The 25,970-nt window shown below is 43.1% G+C and overlaps 1 protein-coding gene across 1 annotated transcript in view; it reads right to left on the bottom strand.

The window, feature by feature from the left end:
* Nucleotides 1-25,970, bottom strand: part of NKAIN2 (sodium/potassium transporting ATPase interacting 2) — a 422,098-nt gene that overhangs the window by 8,027 nt on the left and 388,101 nt on the right. The gene's annotated exons all lie outside the window — the stretch shown is intronic.

Raw genomic sequence — 25,970 nt, 5'->3', positions numbered from 1 at the left:
ACTCTAGACTGATATGGCTGATCCTCATAAGAACAGAAGAGTCGCCATGCTGGTTCAATGCCACTTATAGCACAGTGCCAGTGGTGTAGTGGAGCCCAGACTGGCAGAGATGCAATGCTGGCACTTTTTATTAACAGGGACTCTGCTATCATTTGCCACCCCCGTCAGGCTTTCCTGCTCCCTCTGAGTTTAGCTGCAACCTTTACAGTAGCTGGGGAAAAACGGATTTTCCCAGCAACAATATATTCTTCCCTGTTGTAAAATAAAGTATTTTGGGGAGGCTTGGTTTTGAATGGGCAATTAAGAGCCATTAGCTTTATATAAGACCTATTCCTGGTAGAGATGAAAACTGCTAGAACTGGTTTGTTGAAATGGATCAACACAGCTGCCTGCATTTTTGGATTCTCCTTGGGGTCATGGCTATGCAGACTGTCATGATGAGTGCCTGCACTTCAAAATTTACCACTGCACAGTCCTATACTCAGAAGTAAGTCCCACTGAGTAAGTCCCACGTGGCTCACTCCTAGGTAAGTGTATATACTATTGCAGCCTTATACTACTGGTCATTTTAAGTTGTGGCAGTGAATTCCATAGGTAAAATTTGCACTGCATAAAGAAGCATTTCCTTTGGCTTGTCCTGAACTTGTTTCTGGGCGACTTCTTTGGATGACCCTAAGTACTAGTGCATCAGATTGGTTCAGGTTTGTGGGAGAGGTGCCAGGACGATTGTGTTCAATGTCTGCAAACTGTAGTATAATAAAACTGTCCTCTGCCCTTTCTTGGCAGACTCTTACTTGGCTTTGCAGAATCGGTAGTACCCAGATTGAGCTAAATATGTGTGGTTTTCTTTCCAGTACTCCCAACCTCCCTGCCAATTGCTGCCCTTTCTGCTGGGCATTTTATCCTGGCAGCACCTAAACGATCACTAAAAGCGTCATGCGGCTTCTAAGTTCTGGTGGCATTGGCATGGGATGAATAAATAAGTCTCATTGGCTGAATGACTACAGATGCTCTAAATCCTAAACAGAAGAATCAAATGCACTTAGATTCGCTTTTTATCTTGTAAGATCCTTCTTCTCCGCCACCTCCACTGTTGGGCCCCTAATTATGTTTCTTCAGGAACATATCTCACATAATTCTTCGGGAACAAATCTAAAAGTGCAGAGACATAATCCCACTGATGTGAAATTTTAAGGTGCTTACAGAACTTTATATTGAATTTTACTGTTGTATGTCATAAGCTGCCTTGGGAAGACCACAGTCTTGAATGGCAGCTAAGAAATATAATAAATAATAAATCAATAAGGACAAATTATCTTAAATCTCATGAAGCCCTATCATATGCAAGGGGGAAGGGCTGTGGAAGAGGGAAGAGCTGTGGCTCAGTGGTAGAGCCCCTGCTTTGCATGCAGAAGGTCCCAGGTTCAATCCCTGGCATCTCCAGGTAGGGCTGGAAAAACTCCTGCCTGAAACCCTGGACAGCTGCTGCCAGTCAGTGTCGACAATACTGGGCTAGATGGACCAACGCTCTGTTGAAGTACAAGGCATCTTCCTATGTTCATATATGTATGCTTATCCATGAGTAAGTCCCATTGATGATTTCAATGAAACTTCTCTTTTCACTAGATTGCACCCTTCACTTATCAGGAAAAACATTGTTTATTCAGGAATGCTAGTGCCCAGATACATAACTTGCCTATAACTATATCTATACTCATTCCTCCTGCACTAGATGGCCAGTGGTCAGAGTGCCTGCTCCGCTGCCCCACATGTCTTTCTCAAACACAAGGTTGGAGACAGAATGGGATGGCAAGTACCTTGCCTACTCTAGTCTTCTAGCAGGGGGAGAGATATTTAACATCTCTTCCTTCCAAATGAAATGAATATTATTTGATTGCAGTGGTAATTTATTTGTTGCAATAAATATTAATGCATCTGCAGTATCTTTAGAGAAACGAAAAAAAAAAGAATGCGAAGAAAGAATTCATTTCATTATAATTCTGGATATTTGGAAAGATAATAATGATAAATGGTGACGATTATGAAAATAAGAATGGAATTGAAAGGACTTGGTTGTTTTTGAGATGTACCCATAAATGTCAGAAATAACTGTGTCTTATGGCTTATTTTGGATATTTACCAAAATGTGTCTTGGTTAATGCTGTCATTTACCACTAAAGGAAGGAAATAAAGATGAAATTGTGTCATCTGTTGAAAGGGCTTTGTTGTTCTTTATATATACTTTGCAATAGGCAATACATTACTACTTTAGCAATGAGGAACTCTTTCTTGTCTTGATTGGAGACAAGGATGAATTCACACAACCAGTTTACACAATGATTATGTCACATAATAAATGTAGCATCTGCAATCTTCCCATTTAATGAATACTGCCTAGATGTGATGAAAGGCTTGGTAGCTAAACCATGATACGTGATCACTGTGATCACCACATTAAGAACATAGTTGCACAAATCTAATGTAATATTTTGTTGGGCATAAAGAAAAGGCTAAAATAGAACTGTAGATCATAATTCTGTAACTGTTTTTTTTAAGTGTCTTATAAATCCAAATAATACAAGTGATTTTTGCCCCTTAATGCAGCCACTCCTGCTCATTTTCAAAGCTCCTGCACACACTGAGCAGAAAGAAAAGCCGTATTTCCTATGCAAAAAACGGATCCACACTGATATTTTTCCTGTACTAGCTTCCTCCCAGAAAACCAAAAGCTATCCTTTAATTTTTGGGAAGTTTAAGGAATACTATGTAGTGGCAGCAGCTGCTGGACAACACGCTCCTCCCCCCAGTAAAGGTGTGGATCTGGTCTATACAGCATCAATACAACATGCCCTAAGGTGGATTTTACTATTCCATTTTACATCTATAGAAATGTTGGAAAATATTTTTCTCTCTCACACAAGGAATGGCAACTACCCTGAACAGAAGGGACTCCATTGGCATGGGTATAGTTGTGGGACTTGGGAGGCTTCACAAAGGCCAGCGGAATATTAGCTGAAAAACGCAGATGGGCAAATAGGAAGGAAATAATATGGTGTAAAGTAGCACAGTTATCCATCTCATCCTCAGTCAGGAAACAATATGGTAGCAAATGTTAACAGAACAGAACAAAATCAACAGAGTAGATTCCTACATTACCTGCATGGAGACTGCTTCCGTGAGACAGCACCCCACATGGCGGGATACGTTTATATTGGGCTTAATGTGTGAATACCCCCAAGTGGTATGGAACATCTCTATTTCAACGGCAACCATCACCACCACCATGGACATGCAGCATTTCTGTACCTTGCTGACTGATGTGGTAAGGTCAATACAAATATGATGTTTTGCATTGCAGAGGCCACCAAGTGGAACATTTTTTTCATCAGCATCCACACTGAGTTAGTAACATATGAATTGGCTTTAAATACCTGGCTCTACAAAATAACATAGTTACTTAACAAGCTTAAAATATGTTATAGAGAGAGGCAAAAATGTACAATAAAGATCATTATAGGAATAGTCACATAAATGATTTTCCAGTAAAACTTAGATATGTCTAATAGACTGTGACTGCGGGAAGTTTCACCTAATTTGCCTTCAGATCAATACAATGTAAATAAAATAACATCTATATTTAAAGGAAAGGCATCATCATCATCATCATTATTATCATTATTATTATTATTATTATTATTATTATTTTAGAGATTTCCCTGAACTCTGGCCTACTCCCAAGCTGGTGACATATACAATACTGCTAGATAAATCTATGTAAGCTACAGCCCTACAGAAAACAGCCACCCATTTGTCTCACCCATTTCCCTTCACATATCAAAGGTGAACACACACACACACACTTAGCGTGGAGGTGGAGACCAACTGCAGGCCTATTTCACAGATCCAACTCATTTTGGAGTCTTCCTTCCATATTCACACAGAGACCTGAAGTCAGTCTTCAGACACATCTTTGAAACAGATGGACTTTCTGAGAACCAAACTATTTTCCCAGCATTTTAAGATCCAAAAATTATTTCAAGAGTATCAGAGAGCTGGAAGGGGCCATTTAGGCCATCGAGTCCAGCCCCCTGCACAGTGAAGGAATCCAGTTTAAAGCATCTCTGACGGATGGCTGAATTCTTCTTCAAGTGTGGTGTCCAGAACTGGACACAGTAATAGAGGTGATGTCTGATCAGTACAGAGTAGAGTGGAAGTATTACCTCCCATGATTGTGAAACTGTGCTTCTATTGATGCAGCTTGAAATTACATTTGCCTTTTTTGCAGCCACATCACACTGCTGACTTATAGTTTGTGATTGACTACAACTCCAAGATCCTTTTTCACATATATTATTGCCAAGCCAGGTATCCCCCATCTTATACCTGTGCATGTGATTTCTCTTTCCTAAATGAAGAACTCTGCAGCTGTCTCTGTTAAATTTCATTGTTATTTTCTGCCCAGTCTTCTAACCTCCCAAGATCATTTCGAATTTTGTTTCTGTCTAACGTATTAGCTGCCACACCCAATTTTGTGTCATCCGAAGACTTGATAAGCATTCCCCTCACTTCTTCCTCCAAGTCATTCATAAAAATGTTGGAGTACAGGGCCGAGGACTGAGCCCTGTGATACCCCACTCGAGACCTCTCTCCAGTTTGATGAGGAATCATTGATGTGCATTCTTTGAGTATGGTTCTCCAGCCAGCTGTGGATCCACCAAGTAGTAGGACCATCCAGCGCACCCTTAACTAGCTTCCTATCAGAATATCATAGAATCATAAGAATAGTAGGGTTGGAAGGGGCCTATAAGACCATCAAGTCCAACCCCCTGCTCAATGCAGGAATCTAAGTCAAAGCATCAATTATCATGGGACACTTCATCAAATGCCTTGCTGAAGTCAAGATATATGATGTCTATAGCATTTCCACAATCTACTAAGGAAGTTACCTGATCAAAAATTGAAATAAGATTAATCTGGCACGACTTGTTCTTGATAAATCCATGCTGGTTTCCAGTGATCACTCCATTAATATCAAGGTGCCTACAGAAGGAGTGCTTTATAATCTGCTCTAGAATCTTCCCAGGTATTGATGTCAGACTTACTCATCTATAATTCCCCGGATCTTCCTTTTTGCCCCTTTTGAAAATAGGGATAACATTTGCCCTCTTCTGGTCCTCCAGTACTTCACCTATTCTCCAGGATTTCGCAAAGATAATAGACAGAGGTTCCGAGAGTGTGTCCACTGGTTACTTCAGCGCCCTAGGATGCAATTCATCTGAACCTGGGGACTTGAACTTATTTAAGGTGCTTAGGTATTTCCTGACCATCACTTTGTCAATCTCAAGCTGCACTCCTACTACCCCTTCAGCCTGTTTGTCACATATGCCAGATGGGACATAGATCCTCTTTTGAGAGGAGACTGGCCCCAAATGGGAGTTGAGCAGCTCTACCTTTTCTTTGTCAGCTGTCAGCATTTTGCCATCTTTGCTGAGCAGCTGGTCTACCATTACTTTTGTCCTTTTTTAACTTTGAACATACCTGAAGATGTTTTTGTTATTCTTCGCATCCCTCACCAACCTCAGCTTATTAGCCTTTAGCCTTCCTGACACCATCTCTGCAATCCCGGGCTATCTGCCTATACATTTCCTTAGTGACCTGTCCTTCTTTATCATCTCCTGTATGTGTCCTTTTTGATTTTCAGATCATTGCTAAGTTTTTTGTGTAGCCACATTAGCTTCTTCTGTAGTCTTCTATCTCCCCCCACCCCATTTGGGATTATTTCTGATTGTGTGTTTAATATCTCCTTTTTAATTATTTATTTAAAGGAACTCCCACTCCTCATAAACTCCTCTTCCTGTCAGGTTTTCCTGCCATAGAATCATACTTACCATTGCTCTTTTATTAAAATCTGTTTTCTTGAAGGCCACGGTACATGTTTGACTACACTCAGCTTTGGACACATAGGCATATATTCACACATATGGGAGTGTCCTAATGGAAATCTGTTTGCATAATCTAGGAGCAACTCCTTCCTGCCTTGTGGAATATGGCAATATAAAACAGGTGTCCCCAACCTTTTTGGACACATGGGCATATTTGGGAATTTGAGAAACCTCTGTGGGAACCACCACAAAATGCCTAATCAGTGGATTGCTGCTTTGGCATCTACCTGTCAAGGCTATGGAGCTTAGGCAGTATCTAATCCAGCCCAAACTTTTGTTTCATGTCTGTTGGACACCACAACATCTGAGAGATTGTCTAATTTGGCTAATTGCTGGTGGTGCAGTACAGCTAGTGCTTCTTTTAAACATATGTTTTGGCAATGACCAGTGGTTGCTTCTTTTTGGGAGGGGGTTATTATATGGATACATTTTGTACTGGAACAGTCTTGTTTACCTGCTTCATGGAAATTAACAAATGGTCAGCATAAATGAATCTATGTGCCCTTTTGACAGCTAAATGACAGATATTGCAACACTGGAAGGATAAATACTCACCTCGTATAATGCAATGGATTGAGAACTTCACAATACTTTCAATATTTGAATGGATGGCATATAGACATAGACACCACCCTCCAATGGAATACTTATTTGGATATTTTGTCCACTTTTGTTGAAGCCTATGTATAATTGCTAGAATGAAGTACACATTTCATGTATATACATTGCTATGGATATATACAAATCCATGTGTGTATATTAGAAAAACGGGAATTAAAATAAATAAAAGGATTTGCGGGTGCCCATGGATACTACATTGGGCACCCCTAGTATAAACCATTCTCAAAAATAAAAGAGAAGTTCACGGAAGCAAGCTCCTGCTATTAATATTATTTTTTTTCATCTTAGACATTTCTAAAGCCATACAAAAGGGATTGATTGGTTGACTGATTTAATTTCTTAGTTGCCCATCTGGCCACTCTGGCCGATGTACAGCAATGCAACAGTTTTAAAACAATAAAATTCTACTTTAAAACATCGTATTTCTAAAAATACCCTAACCTACCCCAAATGCCTGCCTGAACCACGTTTCTAATGCGGGGCGGAAGCTCATTAAAGAGGGGGCATGGCAGAGTTCCCTAGGGAGGGAGTTCCACAGAGTGGGGGCCACCACAGAGAAGGCCCTCTCCCTTGTCCTCACCAGCCTAGCTGTCCTGGCTGATGGGACAGAGAGGAGGCCATCCGAGGCTGATCTTGTTAAGCGGCCTGTCTGGTGTTCCTGGAGGCACTCCTTGAGATAGGCTGGGCCATATAGGGTTTTAAAGGTCAAAACCAACACCTTGAATTTGGCCCAGAAAACAACTGCTAGCCAGCGCAACTCCTTCAGCACCGGAGAGATGTGATCATGCCGGTGGCTGCCTTTAATCAGGCAAGCTGCTGCGTTCTGTAGCAGCTGCAGCTTCCGAACCGTCTTCAAGGGTAACCCTACATAGAGCACATTACAGTAGTCGAGAGGAGACCAGGGCATGTACTACTGATGGGAGCAGATGGTCAGGAAGGTAGGGGCACAGCCGCCGTATCAGATGGAGTTGGTATAGCGCTGTCTGGCTCACAGCTGACACCTGAGCCTCCATGGACAGCTGGGAGTCTAAAATGACCCCCAGGCTGCGGACCTGGTCTTTCAAGGGTAGCCGTACCCCATTCAATGGTATCAAATGGTATCAAAAGCCGCTGAGAGGTCAAGGAGAACAAGGAGCATTTGCTAGGGGTGTATGGACCCCACCCACCTGGGTCCGCTGGGGAGTCCGTGGGGGGGCGGCAATCTGGTTCTTCCCCCCGGAATCCTCCCTGCCCAGCTCTGCTCCGTGGCGAGTCCGTGGAGCCACCGGCCGGGGCTGGCTGCTGCCGGACTTCCAGCCGCAGCTGGTCTATGGACGCAAATGGCGTCTGTCATAGCGGACACCATTTGTGTGCCTCCCTATGGCCATGATAGGCTATGTAAAGATTTATGTAGCCTATCACAGCAAAAAAGGAAGGACGCAAATGGCGTCCACTCTGCCGGACGCCATTTTGCATCCGCACGGAGCAGTGGACGGACCCAGCTGGAGCCGGCAGTGCCAGCCTGCCAGGTAGTATCCGGCTGGGTTGGACTTCGCGGGGTGGTGGGGTGGGGTGGTCCATTCCGCCATGGACTCCAGGGGGGCCGGATTCTAAGAATCCGGCCTCGCTTGAGTCCATGGAGGAATTCTTCGTCATCCTTAGCATCTGCCCCTATCCAAAGCCCTCCTCATATCATCCACCAAGGCAACCAAGGCCGTTTCTGTTCCATGCCCAGGACTGAAGCCTGATTGAAATGGATCTAGATAATCGGCTTCTTCTAAGTGTGCCTTCAACTGCATCGCCACCACCCGCTCAATCACCTTGCCCCAAAATGGCAGATTCAAAACTGGGCAAAAGTTGTTCAAAACTTGGAGATCCAAGGAAGGCTTCTTTAAGAGCGGTCTTATCACTGCCTCCTTGAGATCTGATGGCATCACTCCCTCCTCAAGGGTGGCATTCACCACCACTCTGATCCCCTCACCCAGCCTCTCTCTGCAGCTCATAATGAGCCAAGATGGGCAAGGATCAAGTAAGCAGGTGGTCGGCCTTACAGATGAAAGCACCTTGTCCACTTCATCAGAAGGAAGAAGCTGGAACTGATCCCACAAAACCGGTTTGCCCCAGACCACCTCTTGCTCAATAACTGCATGGTGCACGGAATAAGACTCCTAATTTAAAACCACATTTGGCCATTATGTCACAAACTGTTTCCTACAATGAAAAGACATTATGTGCTGCTCTTCCTCACCCTGACTATTTTTTTAAGGAGTTCTATATGTATACCCTGCACGTGATGGTGAGAGAGATGGAGATGATGATGATGATTCATTTAGATGTTCAGCCTTAAAGGCTCCAGGTAGACAATAAGACACATCCCACTCTTGAAATGGGATGAAGCAGGTTAAGAGAGCTGATGCTGTGATAAGGTGCTGGAGGACTCCTTAGCTCCAATTCAAAGTGGGTAGTCCATGTGTGTGTCCACTGCTGGATCAGGAACTGTGTGTGGGCTAAAGGGTGCTGTGCATGTGGTTCCTGCCCGTCGGTAACCACACTCAGCACCTGCACCTAGGCAGTGAGATAATGAACTGTGTGTGTGGCACTGGTGAGATGATCAGCTTTGTTAGCCCTGATTACCTCTTCTGAGGAGATGGTGGGACTGAATGCAGCTGAATGTCAGACACAGCAGCACCAGCCACTGGACTGGAGGTTAGCTGCAGGCAAGTACTTTTTTGTTTGCTTGCTTTATTTTGATGCCACTTTCCAGACAATGATTGTCTCCCAAAGTGGAGTCAGAGGGGAGAAACAGGGTAGGGAAAGGTGGAATGTGCCATGCATCTTCTGCTTTTCTCCTCTACCCAGAGCAAAAACAAATAAAATTACACACACACACACACACACACACACACACCTCCAACATGATGGAGCAGTCATTTTGTGTCCCCGCAGTAATGCATTTTTGCAAAATGAGCAGTACGTATCAGATCAAGCTCTCGGTCTTCTTTTAAACAGAGAGAGGCTTCCTTCACGCTCCAGTTGGAGTTTGGCCATGTCATTTCATATTTGTGAAATAGCTGCTGGCATGCTGAGAACCATGCCAGATCCCCTGCCACCTTTTCAGCCAACTGTTGTGACCAGTTCTCTACTACTCCAAGCAACTCCAAGTTTTGGATGAAACTGATTATTTAGATCCATTCCAATCAGGTTTCAGGCCTGGTTATGGGACAGAAACAGCCTTGGTCACTCTGGTTGATGACTTACACCAGGGAATGGATGGAGGGAGTGCTACCCTATTGGTTCTTCTGGACCTCTCAGCAGCTTTTGATACCATCGACCATGGTATCCTTCTGGATCATTTATCTGGATCGGGCTTGGGAGACACAGTTTTAAAGTGGTTCTGGTCCTTTCTGGAGGAACGGTCTCAGAAGGTGGTGCTGGGGGACTTCTGTTCCACCCCATGGCCATTAGCCTGTGGGGTGCCACAAGGTTCTATCTTATCCCCCATGCTTTTTAACATCTACATGAAACCGCTGGGGGAAGTCATCAGGAGGTTTGGGCTGAAATGTCATCAGTATGCGGATGATACTCAGCTCTATCTCTCATTTCCATCTGCACATCCCAGGGAGGCTGTGGAACTCTTGACCCAGTGTCTGGAGGCTGTTTTGGGATGGATGAGGGTGAGCAAGCTGAAAATTAATCCAGACAAGACAGAGGTACTGTGGGTTGGGAAACCAGCTACTTTGGATGGAGGTTTACAACTGGTCTTAGATGGGGTTGTACTCCCCCTGAAAGACCAAGTGCACAGTTTGGGAGCCCTCCTGGTCTCTGAGCTAACTGGGGAAGCTCAGGTGCCTGCAGTGTCCAGGAGTGCTTTATACCACCTTAGGCTGGTATGCCCTATCTGGAGGGGATGGACCTTGCCTCAGTTATCCACATACTAGTCACATCCAGGCTGGTCTACTGTAATGCACTGTACATGGGGCTGCCTTTGAAGATGGTTCAGAAACTCCAGCTTGTACAGAATGCGGCCACCTGAGTATTGGTGGGGGCGATTCGATTCGCTCACATAATGCCTATACTGTGCCAGCTGCACTGCTTACCGAGGCATTTCGGATCCCAATTCAAAGTGCTGTTTTTGACCTTTAAAGACTTAAGCAGTTTGGGACCAAGTTACTTCAAGGACCACCTATACCCATATCAGCCTGCCCGCACTTAAAGATCAGAGAGAGAGGCCCTTCTGATTTGCCCACCCATGAGAGCAGTCAGGTGGGTGAACACACGTGAGAGGGCCTTCTCTGCAGTGGCCCCTCACCTTTGGAACAAGCTGCCATTGGAGGTCTGCCATGCTCCATCATTGCAGACTTTTAAGAAGGCCTTGAAAACATATTATTTTACCTTGGCCTTCTATTGATATGACTGCTACTGCTGCTGCTGTTAACATCATTGTTGGTTTTAATTGTTGTTTTAATTGTTTTTAACACTTTTAATATTTTAACTGTTTTTATGTATTTTATTGTTGTAAGCCACCTTGGGAGGGCTTCTGCCCTGAAAGGTGGGCAAAAAATATTTTAAATAAATAAATAAATAAGTCATGTCCTCAAACTCATGACATCTGAAAACATCTTAACTGTGGTGACTTTTCAACAGACCTTTCTGGATGACAAAAATCAATCAAACCAAAAAGAAAGCTGTTTAAAAAGCTATACTACTATTAGTGCCTATCAAGTGTCAGTGACAGGGGGTAGTCTTGCAGCAGGAGAAACACCATGCTGAATTCACCACTTTAAATCAAAACAAAACAGAGGAGAAATATGCTTGGGCACTAGAGGGGGGAGCACATAGTCCAGATCTAAAATGTTAATAAGTTGGGGATTCACAAAACGGTGGACTATTGCTGCAGGAGAAGGGGAAGCTTTGCTTCTCATTGCTAGTCTGTAATATATATATATACTAGCAAATGGACCTGGCTTCACACGGGTGGGAATAGCCCTTAGGCTGATACACCGAAGCCTTCAAACAAACTTACACAGCTGTCAGAGTTGGACTGATTGTGCCCACCCCATCTGAGTGAAGCCACACCCCTAGGCACAGCCCCTACCATGGTGTACCCCTAAAGCCCCCTGAGGTAGCGGGGGGTCTGCTGTTCCACAGCAGGAGGAATGTCAGGGGTAAAACTGTAATCATATAGGTAATCATATGGTTAAAATGTATGGTTAAAATTTGCTTGCTGCAGTGCTGAATCAACATGCCAAGTTTGGTTGAAATCGATCAAATGGTATTGAAACTGTAAATTTTTAAAAATTTTGATTGGCCACCATTTTGTTTCAAGATGGCAGGCAAAATGTTCACTATGCCTAAAACGATCCCAGTTAGAGGTGCAACAACTCCTTAAAGTTTTGCAACAATCAGGTGTATGATTTTCTAGTACATTGAGAACATACAAACAAACACTTCCATTTATATATATAATAAATAAATATAAGAAAGATAGAAAGACTAACAACAAAGTATAAAAATATATTTTAAGCTAAACGTTTTGGCTTCTGCCCTCATCATTAGCTGTACTGTTAACATAACAAATTATATATATATATATATATATATACACACATATATATATATATACACACACACACACATACATACACACACACACACACACACACACACATATATATATATACACACACACACACACACACACACACATACATATATATGGCTATAATCCTATACCCACTTACCTGGGAGTAAACACCACCGAACTTACATCTAATTAGACATGTATAGGATTGCTCTCTTAAAAGGCTCCACTGGAGTGGAAGGGAAGTTGCATTGCTTGCCATGCACCTATGACTTCTGTGCCAGGCAATTAATGTGGTAAATGCAGGGGAATCCCATTTCACCCTCAATATTGTTATTTAAGTGAAGGGAAAAATGCAGTTTCCTGGCTATAAACGTGTTACCTATTTCCAACAAATGCACACAATGTATTTGCAATAGCTGCACATTTTACTGTGTGAATAAAGCAATTGTCTGGAAAGTCATAAAATCATAATATTGGAAGGGATCTTAAAGATCATCTAGATGTGTTCTTGAACTTTTCCGGGTACTGCTATCAAGGTGACTGGTTGGTAATTGTCTAGGTCCTCTTTCCTTCCTTTTTGAAGATGGAGATATTTACCTGCCTCCAGTCTCACAGCATTTCTCCCATTCTCCAGGGATTTTCAAAAAGTATAGACAGAGGCTCTGAGATTACAACTTCAAGTTCCTTTAGTATCTTAGGATACAATTCATCTAGTCCTGAAGACTTGAACTCATTTAGAGTGACTAGGCGCTCCCATATCACCTCTTTACCTACCTTGGGCTGCAATTCCTTTCCTCCATTGTTTGATCTATTTTTGCCAGGCCAAACAGTTTCCCTTCTGGGAGAAGACTGAAGCAAAGAAGGGGTTGAGCAGTTATGCCTTCTCTCTATCACCCGCTAACAATTTTCCATCTTCCCCAGGCAGCAGACCTACCATATCTTTGGTTTTCCTCTTGCTCCAAACATAGCCAAAGAAACCTTTTCTGCTATTTTTACTATCTTGCACAAGCCTAAGTTTATTCTGAGCCTTAGCTCTTCTGTCACATCTATCTGTCTGTCTGTCTGTCTGTCTGTCTGTCTGTCTATCTATCTATCTATCTATCACATCCATCCATCCATCCATCCATCCCTCTCTCCCTCCCTCCCTATGAGGTTTAGCTCTTGTTTGTACTCATCCCTGGTGGCTCCTTTAAATCTGAGCTCATCAGAAAGCTCCTCATGCAGCCACCCCAGTTTATTTAGATGCCTCCCATTTTTCTTCCTCATTGGAATTGCTTGAGATTGCGACTTCAATATCTTAGTTTTATATGTTGTTCTCCTTGAGTATTTTTACCAATGGAATCTGATCCTGTATTTCCTTAAACATGTTGAAATCAGGTTTCTAAAGTTCAGAGTTCAGGTTTGATTATCCTATGTCACTTAAGTTTTGCCTTAGAGATACACCAGCCTAGCACTTATTTGAGGGATCAGATGCAGCACATCCAGATGCCATAGGCTGATTGTTCCTTGACCTCGGACTTCACTGGCTCCCATTTGCATGTAGCAAACAATGCCTTTTTGGATTTTAGTTTTCCAGAGCTACATCAGTGTTGCCCATGTCTTCAGAAATTTTCACCATCACACAACTGCAGAATCTACTGGCCTGTGAACATGGAATATTGATGAACCTGAAAATACTGTCAGCAGCGTCTAATGGATGCCTAAAGGCCTCAGAGAGAACGCGTTAAACATGTAAAAATTTACTCTCCTCCCTTTGTATATTAACTTTTTAGTTGAGCCAGAATATTTCTAGGATCATTTCCATGCTAATCTGCCATTTTACGCATGGGGCATTCTAAAACTGTCCCTGAAGGATTTTCAAATTGACAAAATGCTTCAACAAGCTGGAAAAAACTTCAGGTACTGCCCAATCAGGGCCAGTTAGAGAAAATGCAAGCAAGGTAGGATCATTGTGTCCCTAATGAAATAAGCTGTTAGCTGGAGATTGTTGTAGGCTAGTTTATTACGATAGGAGCATAGGGATAAAATTGGTACAAATTAAGGAAAGCTCCAGCAAGAAGAAGAGATTTCTGAAGGCTGAAAGTGAGAAAGAGCCTACAGCAATCATTTTCAAACTCACTACCTTTAGGAAACCCTTTTGCTATTGACTTCGCTGTACATGGGCCACTGAGCACAGAACTGCTGTGTGCTGCGGAGGATGCTGAGGCATACTCTAGAGTGCACACTCAATTCAGGGAAAGCATTGATAAGTCCCCTTGGACATCACTGTTGTCCACATCAACTACAAGTATTCTAGAATGCACCAAACATTCCCTTAAAGCAAGGGTGCAGAACCTCTTGCCTGCCTGGGGTCCCTCCCATTTGCCCAGATGGCAACATCCCCTTCCCTGGCCCCACCCCTTTCCACCAACTGTCTAAAAGGTTGAAGTGCCTCTCCTAAGGGTTAGTTACTGCCAGTAAGAGCTTTAAGCTAAATGATCCTGGTATGTTTGGTATTTTGAACCTGCCCCTTTGGCCTCACCCAGTTTTACTTTTGGCCCAGCCCACCACTAGAATGCATCTCCCAAGAGTTTCTCTGAAAATGAACTTGGCTCCCAGGCTGACAGGTTCAACATCCCTGCCCTAAAGTTTCAGATTACAGTAGAAGAAGATCAGTTGTGAGTAGAGCAAGTTGTCTTTCAGGGAAGCTTGTCCACCATTAATGACTTCACTGTGGAACCTGATGCACATTCAAGAAGCTCCAGGGTTCCCTGGACCACAATTTGAAAAGCATTGGTTTAAAAAATAAGGCTTCTGCTCAACAAATAGAATCATAATTAAAACCAAATATAACATAACACTTCAAGAGATTATGGTCAAAAGGGTATTTATGTTCGTAGCTGGTGATCCTGTAACAAAATTAAGCAATTGGCCATTGATTTTAGCACAAATCACTGTAGTATTATAAACACCTGAGAAGTTTTTCATTGCTCTCCTGAATTCAAAGATACATCTATTCTGGTCCAGTCCTGAGACAGACCTTGTGGTTTGTCTGCTTATGGTAGTTAAAGCTGCAATAACATCAATGGACTGTCTATGAACCTGATGCACATTCAAGAAGCTCCAGGGTTCCCTGGACCACAATTTGAAAAGCATTGGTTTAAAAAATAAGGCTTCTGCTCAACAAATAGAATCATAATTAAAACCAAATATAACATAACACTTCAAGAGATTATGGTCAAAAGGGTATTTATGTTCGTAGCTGGTGATCCTGTAACAAAATTAAGCAATTGGCCATTGATTTTAGCACAAATCACTGTAGTATTATAAACACCTGAGAAGTTTTTCATTGCTCTCCTGAATTCAAAGATACATCTATTCTGGTCCAGTCCTGAGACAGACCTTGTGGTTTGTCTGCTTATGGTAGTTAAAGCTGCAATAACATCAATGGACTGTCTATGAACCTAAGAACATAAGAATCATGCTGGATCAGACCAAGGGTCCATCTAGTCCAGCATTCTGTTGACACACTGGCCAACCAGCTGTCTACAAACCCAAAGGCAGGACATGAGTGTAACAGCACCCTCCCGCCCATGTTCCCTAGCAACTGGGGTACATAGGCATACTGCCCCTGGTACTAGAGGCAGCATATAGCCATCAGGACTAGGGATGGCGGAAAATTCTGCCATGGACTCCAATGAGGCCGGATTCTAAAGAATCCGCCCCCCTGGAGTCCGTGGCAGAACACTTACTTCCACCTCCCCGCGGAATCCTCTTCGGCCGGATCCTCTGGCTCCGGATTGCCAGAGATACTGCTGTCATGCCATATCACTGGCTGAAGGGGACTGACTGCGGACGCCATTTGAGGCCGTAAAGGATTTAGTTTAAGATAAATGCAGCCATTTATGGCTGCATTTACCTCAAACTAAGACCTTTACAGATGCAAATGGTGTCCGCAGTCAGTCCCCTTCAGCCAGCGATACGGCATGGTGGCCGTATCGCTGGCACTTCATAGCTGGCTGGAGGCTCCACGGAATTGCTGTGGAGTGGAACCGGCCAAAGAGGATTCTGGAGGGAGGAATGGATCGCCTCCCCCCACGGGCAGACTCCCCACGGACTGGCAGGTAGGGAATCTGCTAGTAGCCATTGATAGCCTTCTCCTCCATGAATTTGTCTAACTCCTCTTAAAGTCATCCAACTACTGACAAAACCCAGTGGCTAGTTAACATTTGGCAAGTCATCAGTGGGAACCCCCCCAGCATGTTATTATTTATTTTATTTGTACCCTGCCTTTCTACCAAAAATGGCACTCAAAACAGCATGTCAGAGACTGGTTCCCTTGAGAAAGAAGAAACCAGAGGACATTTGTGTAATCTAGTTCACTTTTGCAGAAGTAACAGTGGGATTCCTCTAGGGGGGATTCTTCCAGGTGATGGGGCTTAGAGGCCAAGTCTTGCTCCCTAGAGGAAACCAAGGAGGCTCCACAGGCCAGATGTGGAAGCCTGCAGGCTTGATTAGGTCGGTGGGCCAGAGGTCTCACAATCCTGGTCTAGTGAATTCACATAGGTTGTGTGGGGGTCTTTCAACCACAAGCCAACTTCCCCTACCCAATGCATTCATTGTATGCACAATGATAATCTGTAATGTGTTCATGCTGAAAGAGTTCCCACACCTCAACACTAACATGAATGAAGCTTGAGGCAAGGCAACATGCCTGTTACTGCAGATATTTGTTTGTTTTTTAAACTTTTAAAAATTCAATTATTGTGCATAGTACAATAAGCTTATAGTCAACAAATACAATAATGGTCAGCTATTCAAACAAAATAAAAAGAAACTCTGTTCCCATTCCTATTTAAGTTATATTAATAGTAGAATGTTCTTAGAGCACCCCTCATTTAATTGGATCCATCCAAAATGATGGTTGGGGTATCAGAAGCTTATAGGCCACCATCCCTTTGTTGACAAACGCAGTGAAGGGAAGCCAGATTTCCATGAAGTGGTCATGTTTGGCCACCCCTCTCAGAACTCTGCCATGGTGGGTTGGTCTCTCTAAAAGTACAATTTTCCAGATATTGGTGAACCAGCCCTGCATAGTGCACCTGGCACCTGTTTTCCAGTGCTGTACTATTTCTAGGCATGCAGCTAGCAACAAAAACAGGACTACCTCACAGTGTGGCAAATGGCATCTCTTACATTATCTGTTAGAGATGAACCCTTCCCTGTCTCCACTTTGCTGGAGGGGATGTGACAGTGTTGGCACGCTGGTCCATATGTGGTGGGACTGTCCCCAGGTTCAACACTTCTGGTCTGGACTTTTTGGGGTGACTGCAAATATTTGTTTTCTTGTATAGTGTGGAAAATAGAGAATGAGAGGTCTTGTGGGCAGGGGCATAGACTAATGCCTCTCTGTAACTTTTAAAAAACATTAGTCACTATATATATATATGCAAACTTTTCTCCAGCTCTGTCTACCAAAATGCTTAGTCACTATATATATATATATATATATATATATATATGCAAACTTTTCTCCAGCTCTGTCTACCAAAATGCTCAATAGATTATATAAAGGCAACAAAACAGCATCAAATACAATTAACACAGTCCAACATTAAAAACCAGAGAACATCATATCCCTTCAAAAGCACTCTGGACAAGAATGTCTTACAGTGCATGTGAAGTACTAGAAAAGTCAGATGGAGGCAAATCTCAGAGGTAAGCTTATTTCACCGGTTAAGAGACATCACAGAAAAGATGCTGCAAGGGTTCCCGCCAACCAAAGGAGACTCTAAGCAAAACATTCAAAAGGGATACATACTCTGGTTTGCTCCAGGGAGCCAGTAGGCCAATCTTCCTCCCGGCACCGGGTATTCAGCTGTAAATTTTAGCAGGTCAAAACTCAGATAAGAGTTTGAGAAAATAGAGAGGTGATTTTCTTCACTAGGTAATATATTTTTAAAGAAATAAATTAATAAAGAACTGGATGCTACTTTAACTGCTGCTAAACAGTATTAGCCTGTTAAGTTGTCAAAAGCTGTTTGTGGGGTGGATGAAGGGTGTGAGAAATAAGGCAGCATGCAGTGGGTAGATGCATAACTCTTGTGGCCATTGGAATGTGGGCTTATGTATCCCATTCAATGTGAGAATCCCCATGACCCATTCCACATTGCTAAACCATGGCTAGCATTTGGTTTGCATCACATTACAGCAGCTCTCAGCGGCATAACTAGGATTCCTTTCCCCACATCACTCTCCTCTTGCACGTGAGTTCTCTCTGTGTCCCTCCACCCTGATCTACCATTACATCTGACCTAGGCTAACCGTGACTAACAGAGCAATCCCATGCATGTGTCAGCTCAGAAGGACTGCAGCTTAAAGGGCTTCTAATCCTCAGTTCAGACACCTCGACTCACTTCCAGTCTTTAAACCGCAGCTAGCATTTCGTTAGGGTTATGTCTGTACCAGCTCAAGAAGCAATGAGAGGAAGAGCAGCAGAATTGAATGAGGCACATTAGCCTAACATCTCCTGGTTACTACAATCACTTTCCAAAGCCAAATATTCTGTGCTTAGCTGAATGTACATTTTTGGTTTTCATACAATTTAGTTATGAAATTTACTTCTAAAAGGGGGATTCTAACTGCTTGTGTCATTTGCAGCTATTTAATGCTGTAGTGTATTTGGGTACCCTACGATCAAAATTAATGTGGTCTTTTAATTGAACATCTTTATTTTAAACATTCTTATATGTAATAAGACTATATGAGAGGTGCAGAAGAAAACAAAATAGCAAAATTGTTTGCTATGATCAGGCACTACTTTTCTTAAACAGTATTCTACAACGATGAAACGCCAGAATGGCAACATTACTTCCATCAAAGCACTATGATTATTTAGACATATTTGAAATGCAAGCTTGACAGTTCCCTTAGGAGACTGTGATGGATGTTCAGGGAGGGATGGGCCAGGTAGTAAAGGAGAAGGTAAATTAACATATAGGAAGCCAGTGACAGCACTGCTTTCAGTCTGTGATTATATTTATTAATATTTTTTTCATAGCACAAATATGTCTCTTAGGGATTTCCTTAACATCAACTTCATTAGTTAGGAAGGCAGCAATCCATAACCAATTTTCTTTTCATGTTGTGCTTGTTTGCGTATAAACCTGGCCCTTTTGTTAAAAACATTTGCAATTAATCCCTCAAACAAAAGAAATGCAAATCTTACAGTCTCCCCTAACCAAAATCATCTAACTCAGGGCCCTGATCACCATCTATTATACACTAAAATGAATTGAAATTCCCACTTCGAGCCTAACCTAATTTTCTACTGATAATAGGCATGGATTCCCAGAAGCACTCCATGCATCTTGATAGTAACATCCTAATTTCCTTTCCTGGTAAATGTTTTAAATAAGATTTTAGCACCAAAGGAAATTAACCTTTAAATTAATTGTAATTATAAAATGCCACCACTGATTTTGTCTTCAGCCTAATTGCTTGCTATTATTTAAACCAGCTGCACCTCAGCTGAGCTTTAAGTTTAGGTTTCTCACAGTTACATAGTGCCAACTGATCAAGGTGTCTGCACCAGTCTGTCATCAGGCTGGCCTGTTTGCGGTTCCACAAATGTCATAAAAAGCTGTTCAATTCACATGACAAACAAATTTGGGATTGGAATCATTCAGGGTTGTGTTGAAAACCTGTCATTTCAATTCAATAGATATTTCTGCCTTCTTGCCCAATGGTGCTGCATGTTCAGGATGCTTATTATCTACAGATATTATTATCTTCTTTTTTGCAATGCAGATCCAAATCTTTGTTGCCAATTGTATGTGTGTCATTATCCGCAATTAGCTTAAATGTGGATCATGTTCCCCAAAGAAAAACACAAACATCTCTCAAAGCAGGCATAGCACAACTGAACCATGCAGTATCTTTCATCCACAAGTTGAGAAACTGATTTTGAGGTGGTGGTGGGGAAATAGCTGGAAGGGAAAGGGTTATGCCATAGGACCCTTCCCCATTCATCTGTTTAAATAACAGCCTTCCAGGGCTGCCATCTGTCTGTTTGTCTGTCTATATATGGAGATTATTGCACACATCTCGTGTGCAACATTAGTTCTGCCCTTGAAGTTAAAGCTGTAAAAGACAGGTGAGCACAAAAGTTTCTAGCTAAGCACTTTCGATGTTTGAATCATGACTGGGATCCACGAAGTTAACGTGTGCAGCTATGCCCAGGGGGATTGTCTTTTTTCTTTGAGCCACCCTCATGCCATAGTGCAACTTGCCCTGTATTTCAAAAGCCCTTTGCCATGTGAAGTAGCAACAAGCTTCTTGTTTGTGAAACACTTGTTCAAACCCCTTTGGTTGCCTACGAGTCATGCTGTCCTTCAGCTCCTGGACCATATAAAAAGTGTATAAATATGATGGATACACCTCAGTCCTATTCAGACAAGCTGAGGAAGTAGAACCTTGACAACTTTGTAGTTCACAACACAAAATGATAATAATAGCAATACTTAGCATTTGTATGGCACTTTCAAGAGTTCAAACTGTTCCACATGCATTATCTTGTAAACCTTACCCCAACCCTGTAAGGTGGGGAGCCTTTCTTCTGTCAAGGGCCACATTCCATCTGTCGGGGGCCACATTTCAATGATGGGTGGGACCTGAGCCAGCAGTGTGTGGGGTCAGAGTCAAATGTGGGTGGCACCACGCCTCTCTCTCTCTCTCTCTCTCTCTCTCTGACATACCCTCCTCTCACCCCACTCCCTGTTCCTCCTCACACAGCAGGCTGCTGAAAGAAGGCCAGATTGCTTTTGCTAGAGGGCTGAACTGATTGCCTGAAGGAAGTTTTTGATATTAGCCCAAGGGCTCCATAAAGTCCTAAGGCTGCAGGTTGTTCAGCCCTGCTGTAAGGTGGATATTATTATCCACCCCATTGCAGAGGGGGCTGAGGCTGAGAGGGAGTGGCTTGCCTAAGGCCATCTAGTGAAATCACAACAAGGGTGAAATTCAAAAGCCAGGGACTTCTAGTTTGTAGTTCAGTTTCTTTGTCACTATGCAAGTCTAAAAAGTACTTCCACAGATAGAGAGCTGAAATGTAGTACAAAAGCAGCTGAAGTAATTCTGATTATTGGAAAAAAATTCAGAATACCAACTTTTTATGTATCTCACTCATGGGGACATAAGCGGCTCCACACATGGATAAGGTACTTTTACAACAGATAGAAATTAGCCAAGATTTGGTACACAACATAATTCAAGGCACCTGATCTACCAGGAAAGTCCAGACAATGGGATATTTTTTACCTCTCATTCAAAACTTGAGGCATGCAGTTTTGACCTCATAATGGGGACCACCAGTCCAGATTCAATGGAAGCCCTGCACTATGCTGACAGAAAGGGCCCTACCATGATGTGGCCTGATGTGCCCACATCAAGTGGCAGAGTGGGAGGATTGTCAAATTGCGTCGCTCCCCCCCAGAAAGACACCCCGCACACACCAACAGAATGGCTAAGATGAGTCAGAGTCATGGGTGGGAGAGGACACACTTACACCGTATCCTGTATCCCTTCAAACCATGGCCACACACCCTTGTTGATGGCACAAATTTACACCAATCCCAGACCAGCATGAAGAATTTTCCTCCCATTGACTTCAATGGCGGCGGCGGCGGGATTATAATATAGCTGTCTCTGTATCGACGACCATCCCACTCACATCACCACAGCAGAGCATAGGATATGGTGTGATCAACATCCAACCACAGAATATCACCACCACCTCCCCACAAAGGGAGACCAGACCACAACTCAGATGACAGGGAGTGCAGCATGGAGCGATAGCTCTCTGTCCTCAGGTTGAGCACATTTAGAACTCAGAAGGGTGAACTTCGGTGATTGGAAACCATGGGAAAAGGGCACTTGCAAAAAATCAAAAGAAAAAATGGAGCACTTTACACGAAACAGTCTGGTCTCAAAATATAGTACCTGGGAACTCAAGGACATTGCTAACACTTCTCTGTGTAGAATTCTTACAGGTACCTCATCTTGGGATGCCAGACATAAACAAGCAACATCCCTCCACTCCAACAACTGGAGGTGCCAGGTCAGAGCACAGCACACAGCTGAACAAGGGTAGGGGAACATTTGCTGCAAAGTAGAATGGCTGCAGCTGTTTCTCATACCTCCCCCACCCCCATTGCCATATGCGAATGCCATCTCTTGTCTGAACTGTCTCACTCTAACACTCCTCCCCACAGCAGCAGGGAGCAGTGTCTCCCACACACAGTGTAGGCATTCATCCTCACATGCATGTAGGCTAGGGTTGTCTGTTGCATGGAAATCCAGCCCTTTTGGGGCCCAGTGTATCCCTGTGATGGACCTGGCTCAGCTTTGCATTTCCCCAAACTGGTAACTTTGCTGGGAGGGGGTGCACAAAACTGCGGGCCAATTTGCTCAAAATGGCGTCCATGAACAGCGCAATTTGTGTAAAATGGAGGCTGTAAATCATCTAATTTGCATAAACTAGACCATTTATGGTGGCCATTTTGCACAAATTGCGCTATTCCCAACTGCCATTTTGTGCAAATCATGATTTGCACAAAAAACCCAACCCGGAAAATTGGCGACTTGGCCCAATTCATTGCACTCCAAGTCAGGCCAATTCGTAGATGATTGGGCCGGGGTCTAGGGAGCTAAACTGGCAAAAACTCGCTGAACTCCACCCCCCGACTGGATACCTCCAACATCCCTAAGGTAAGCTCTATGGACTCAGCCAAGGGAGTTTGCTGCTGCCCGTGTGTATCTGTGACTGGCCTTGTGGTATGTCCTCCTGGCCCCTCCTCTTGGCTACTTGTCTTTCCCTCCTTTGATGGGTCTTGAACTCTTGTCCCAGGAGCAGCTGTGAGCTAAACTACACGTTACTCCAGAGATAAGGAACCTCAGGTCCGGGGGCCAAATCCTGCCCTCCTGGGGTCCCAATCCAGCCCTCCGGGGTCCCAATCCAGCCCTCCAGGGTCCCCCAGAGGGCCACAGCTGCTTTCCCCCAGCCATCAAGTTCTTGGTGGTTTCCAAGCCTTTGTGCAGTTTTTCCCCCCTATTCTAAAAGTTTGAAATGCCTTTTGAGAGGCTTAGCTACTGGCAGTAAGAGCCTTAAGCTAAAATAGGATGTTTTGGTCCCACCCCTTTTGCCTTTGGCTCCACCCCCTTTGCCTTTGGCCCCACCCACCACTGGCAGTCGGCCCCTAAAACCTTCTGAAATTGCATTTAGCCCTCAGGCTGAAAAAGGCTCAACACAACTGTGTTAGGCTAATTGCGTAGTGTGTACCTGAGGCTAGTCTAATTTTTTACTCTTGTATAAGCATGCGCAGCCCCAATTTGGATCGGGTCCACAGCACTCTGGGAGCAGAAGGTTAACCCTCCCCCACACTTCTCCCCTGAAATCTTCCCCTGCTTGTGTGTGTGTCTGTGTGTGTATTAAAAAATGGGGCACGGGGAGCCTCTATTGACTCTAATGGAGACTGTTTTTCTTTTGAGGAGTTAATGCAGGCTTCTTTTCTTTGTTTAACCCTCTCCCTGAGGGTGTGGGTGGAATTTCAGGAAAAATGGTGTGTGTGTGTGTGGGGGGGGAGTTTAACCCTGAGTGCCATGGATGCGATCCGAATTGGGACTCCCCACACTTAGACAAGAATGAAAATTAAGAAGCTCCATGCTATGTAATTAGCATAACATGTAGTTTGGCCCAGTGTGTGCTTTCTGCAGGTGTCCTCAGGAAGCTATGTGGGTGCTCTGTTGTGTGTCCTCTCTTTCCTGCCCTCTGTGGGTGTTGTGCTTATAAAAAAAGTGGTTGTGAGAAGCATATGAGGATTGCTGCTTGTAAGAATGCCTGGCAGTGGCAGAGTCTTTGCTGGCTGAGCCCTGTGGGCTGAAGGAGCGGGGCACGCTGGCATCATTTGGCATGTGTAGTGATGAAGGATGTGTGGTGGGAGTGTCTCCCTGTTGTCATAAGCTCATGTCTTGGTAGCATGTGGGCATTGTCACTGGCACAATCCCTGATTGGTGGGTTTTGGCAGCATTTCCAGGAACGCGGGGGGCATGTTTCCTTGATTTTACACCATGTTTGTATTTTCTAGTTGTATATTTTTTTCCCTCCTGGGCTGATCATACACTGAATATGGCAGCTGTACTACTAGTTTATCTCCAGTCCTGAAATAATGCGTATTTAGGATTGCTCTGTTATTTTACCTACATGGCCATTTCCTATCAAAGGCTTACTGAACTGCTGAGGAGAAGCTTCACATGTCAGAAGTTTTTGAATTTGTACTAGAACTTTAATATATACATGCATATGTTTGCTTTGGTTTTTCTATGCTTTTTACTGCCTCAAGGAACCATTTAAAATACCAAAATAATGTAAGCAATAGTCATCTGATACCATTCCAGTTGTTAGACTGCACATTTTGCATGATCTTGAATTATTCTGGCCACATCAAAAGATCCCTGATGGTATGAAAGCTGTATACAAAACAGAAACATGGATCCAAATAACAAACTACTCCCTGACAATTAAATGCTTGCTATTTTGATATCTCTTTTTTGCATCCTAGTTTTCCAGATTTTTATTTTTAACATTTAAAGAGCCCTACAGCCAAGTATTTATTTTCAACAATCTCTTATTGACTGACTGACTGTGTAGAGAACTAGCACTGCCAATGAATACCATCTATGGAATGGATCAAAGTCTCACAACTACAAGTGCCACAACTATGAGATCTGCAATAAGCAACAAATATGCGATAGATCATGATGCCACATATGCAAGGTCACAGGTTTATAATGTGCATTAATCTGAAATAATGGCCACTCCTGGATCTGCACGTGCAACCACTACTGTGATTAAAATGCTCATAAGCAGTCACAAGCTTAGATTGACAGGCTCGAAGAAATTCACATTCAAATCTCATTTTAACAGAGTATAATTGTACAACAGTATGAATATGAACAGTATGAAACTTTATAAAGTGTATTAAGTAGAAACCTAAGAAATGGTGATTATTCACATTAAGAAATCTTGGCATTTGGGGTCCTGGAATTTCTTCAGCAATAAATTAATAAAAAAATTAGTATGGTATGAACAAAACAAATTAGATAATTTATAAATGTATGCTTTTCTGATTGATCATCTGCATCTTTATTCCAAAGAACAGCCCACTGCATTTAATGGGGCATACTCTTGTGTAAGTGAATTTAGGATTGCAGCCTTCAGCCTGATCTTTTCACCCTTTCTCAGAAGAAAGATCTATTGACCTGGTTCACACATAATGCTAACCCATGGTTTATTTAATCCATGGTTTGTTGAATTCCGGGTTGCCGTGAAGTGTGAACCACAAACAACCCAGAAAAAGAACCCATGGTTTGTTGTTGAATTCTGAACTGTGGATTGTTTAAACCATGGATTGTCATTGTGTGTGAACCCAAAACTGTGGGTTGTTCATGGGTTGTTTTGCCAGGCTACAGACGTGGCAGGCAAGAGTGGTAAAAACATACAGACACTCCACAAGCCAGTACTACAGCACAGCAAATGTATTTGGGGTACAGGGAGGGAGTGGGCAAAGGAGGAGGGAAACAAACACCCAGGGATTGAGAAAACAAACCACAGTTTGTTCGATCATCTGCCAGGCAAATCCTTTGTAGGGCAACAAACCATGGGTTGACCATGTGTTAAATAAATCATGGGTTAGTGTTATGTATTAACCAGGCTTGGGTTCAATGAGATGTATTCCCAGCAAAGTTTATACAGCAGTCCCTATGCTGCAATCCTGTACTCACATATATTTGGGAGCTGGTCCCATTGAACT

The sequence above is a fragment of the Heloderma suspectum genome, chromosome 1 (assembly GCF_057233095.1).
Source record: "Heloderma suspectum isolate Gila_16-S chromosome 1, 16-S_ref, whole genome shotgun sequence".
NCBI classification, from domain to species: domain Eukaryota; kingdom Metazoa; phylum Chordata; class Lepidosauria; order Squamata; family Helodermatidae; genus Heloderma; species Heloderma suspectum.
This window is presented reverse-complemented; position numbering and strand designations above follow the sequence as displayed.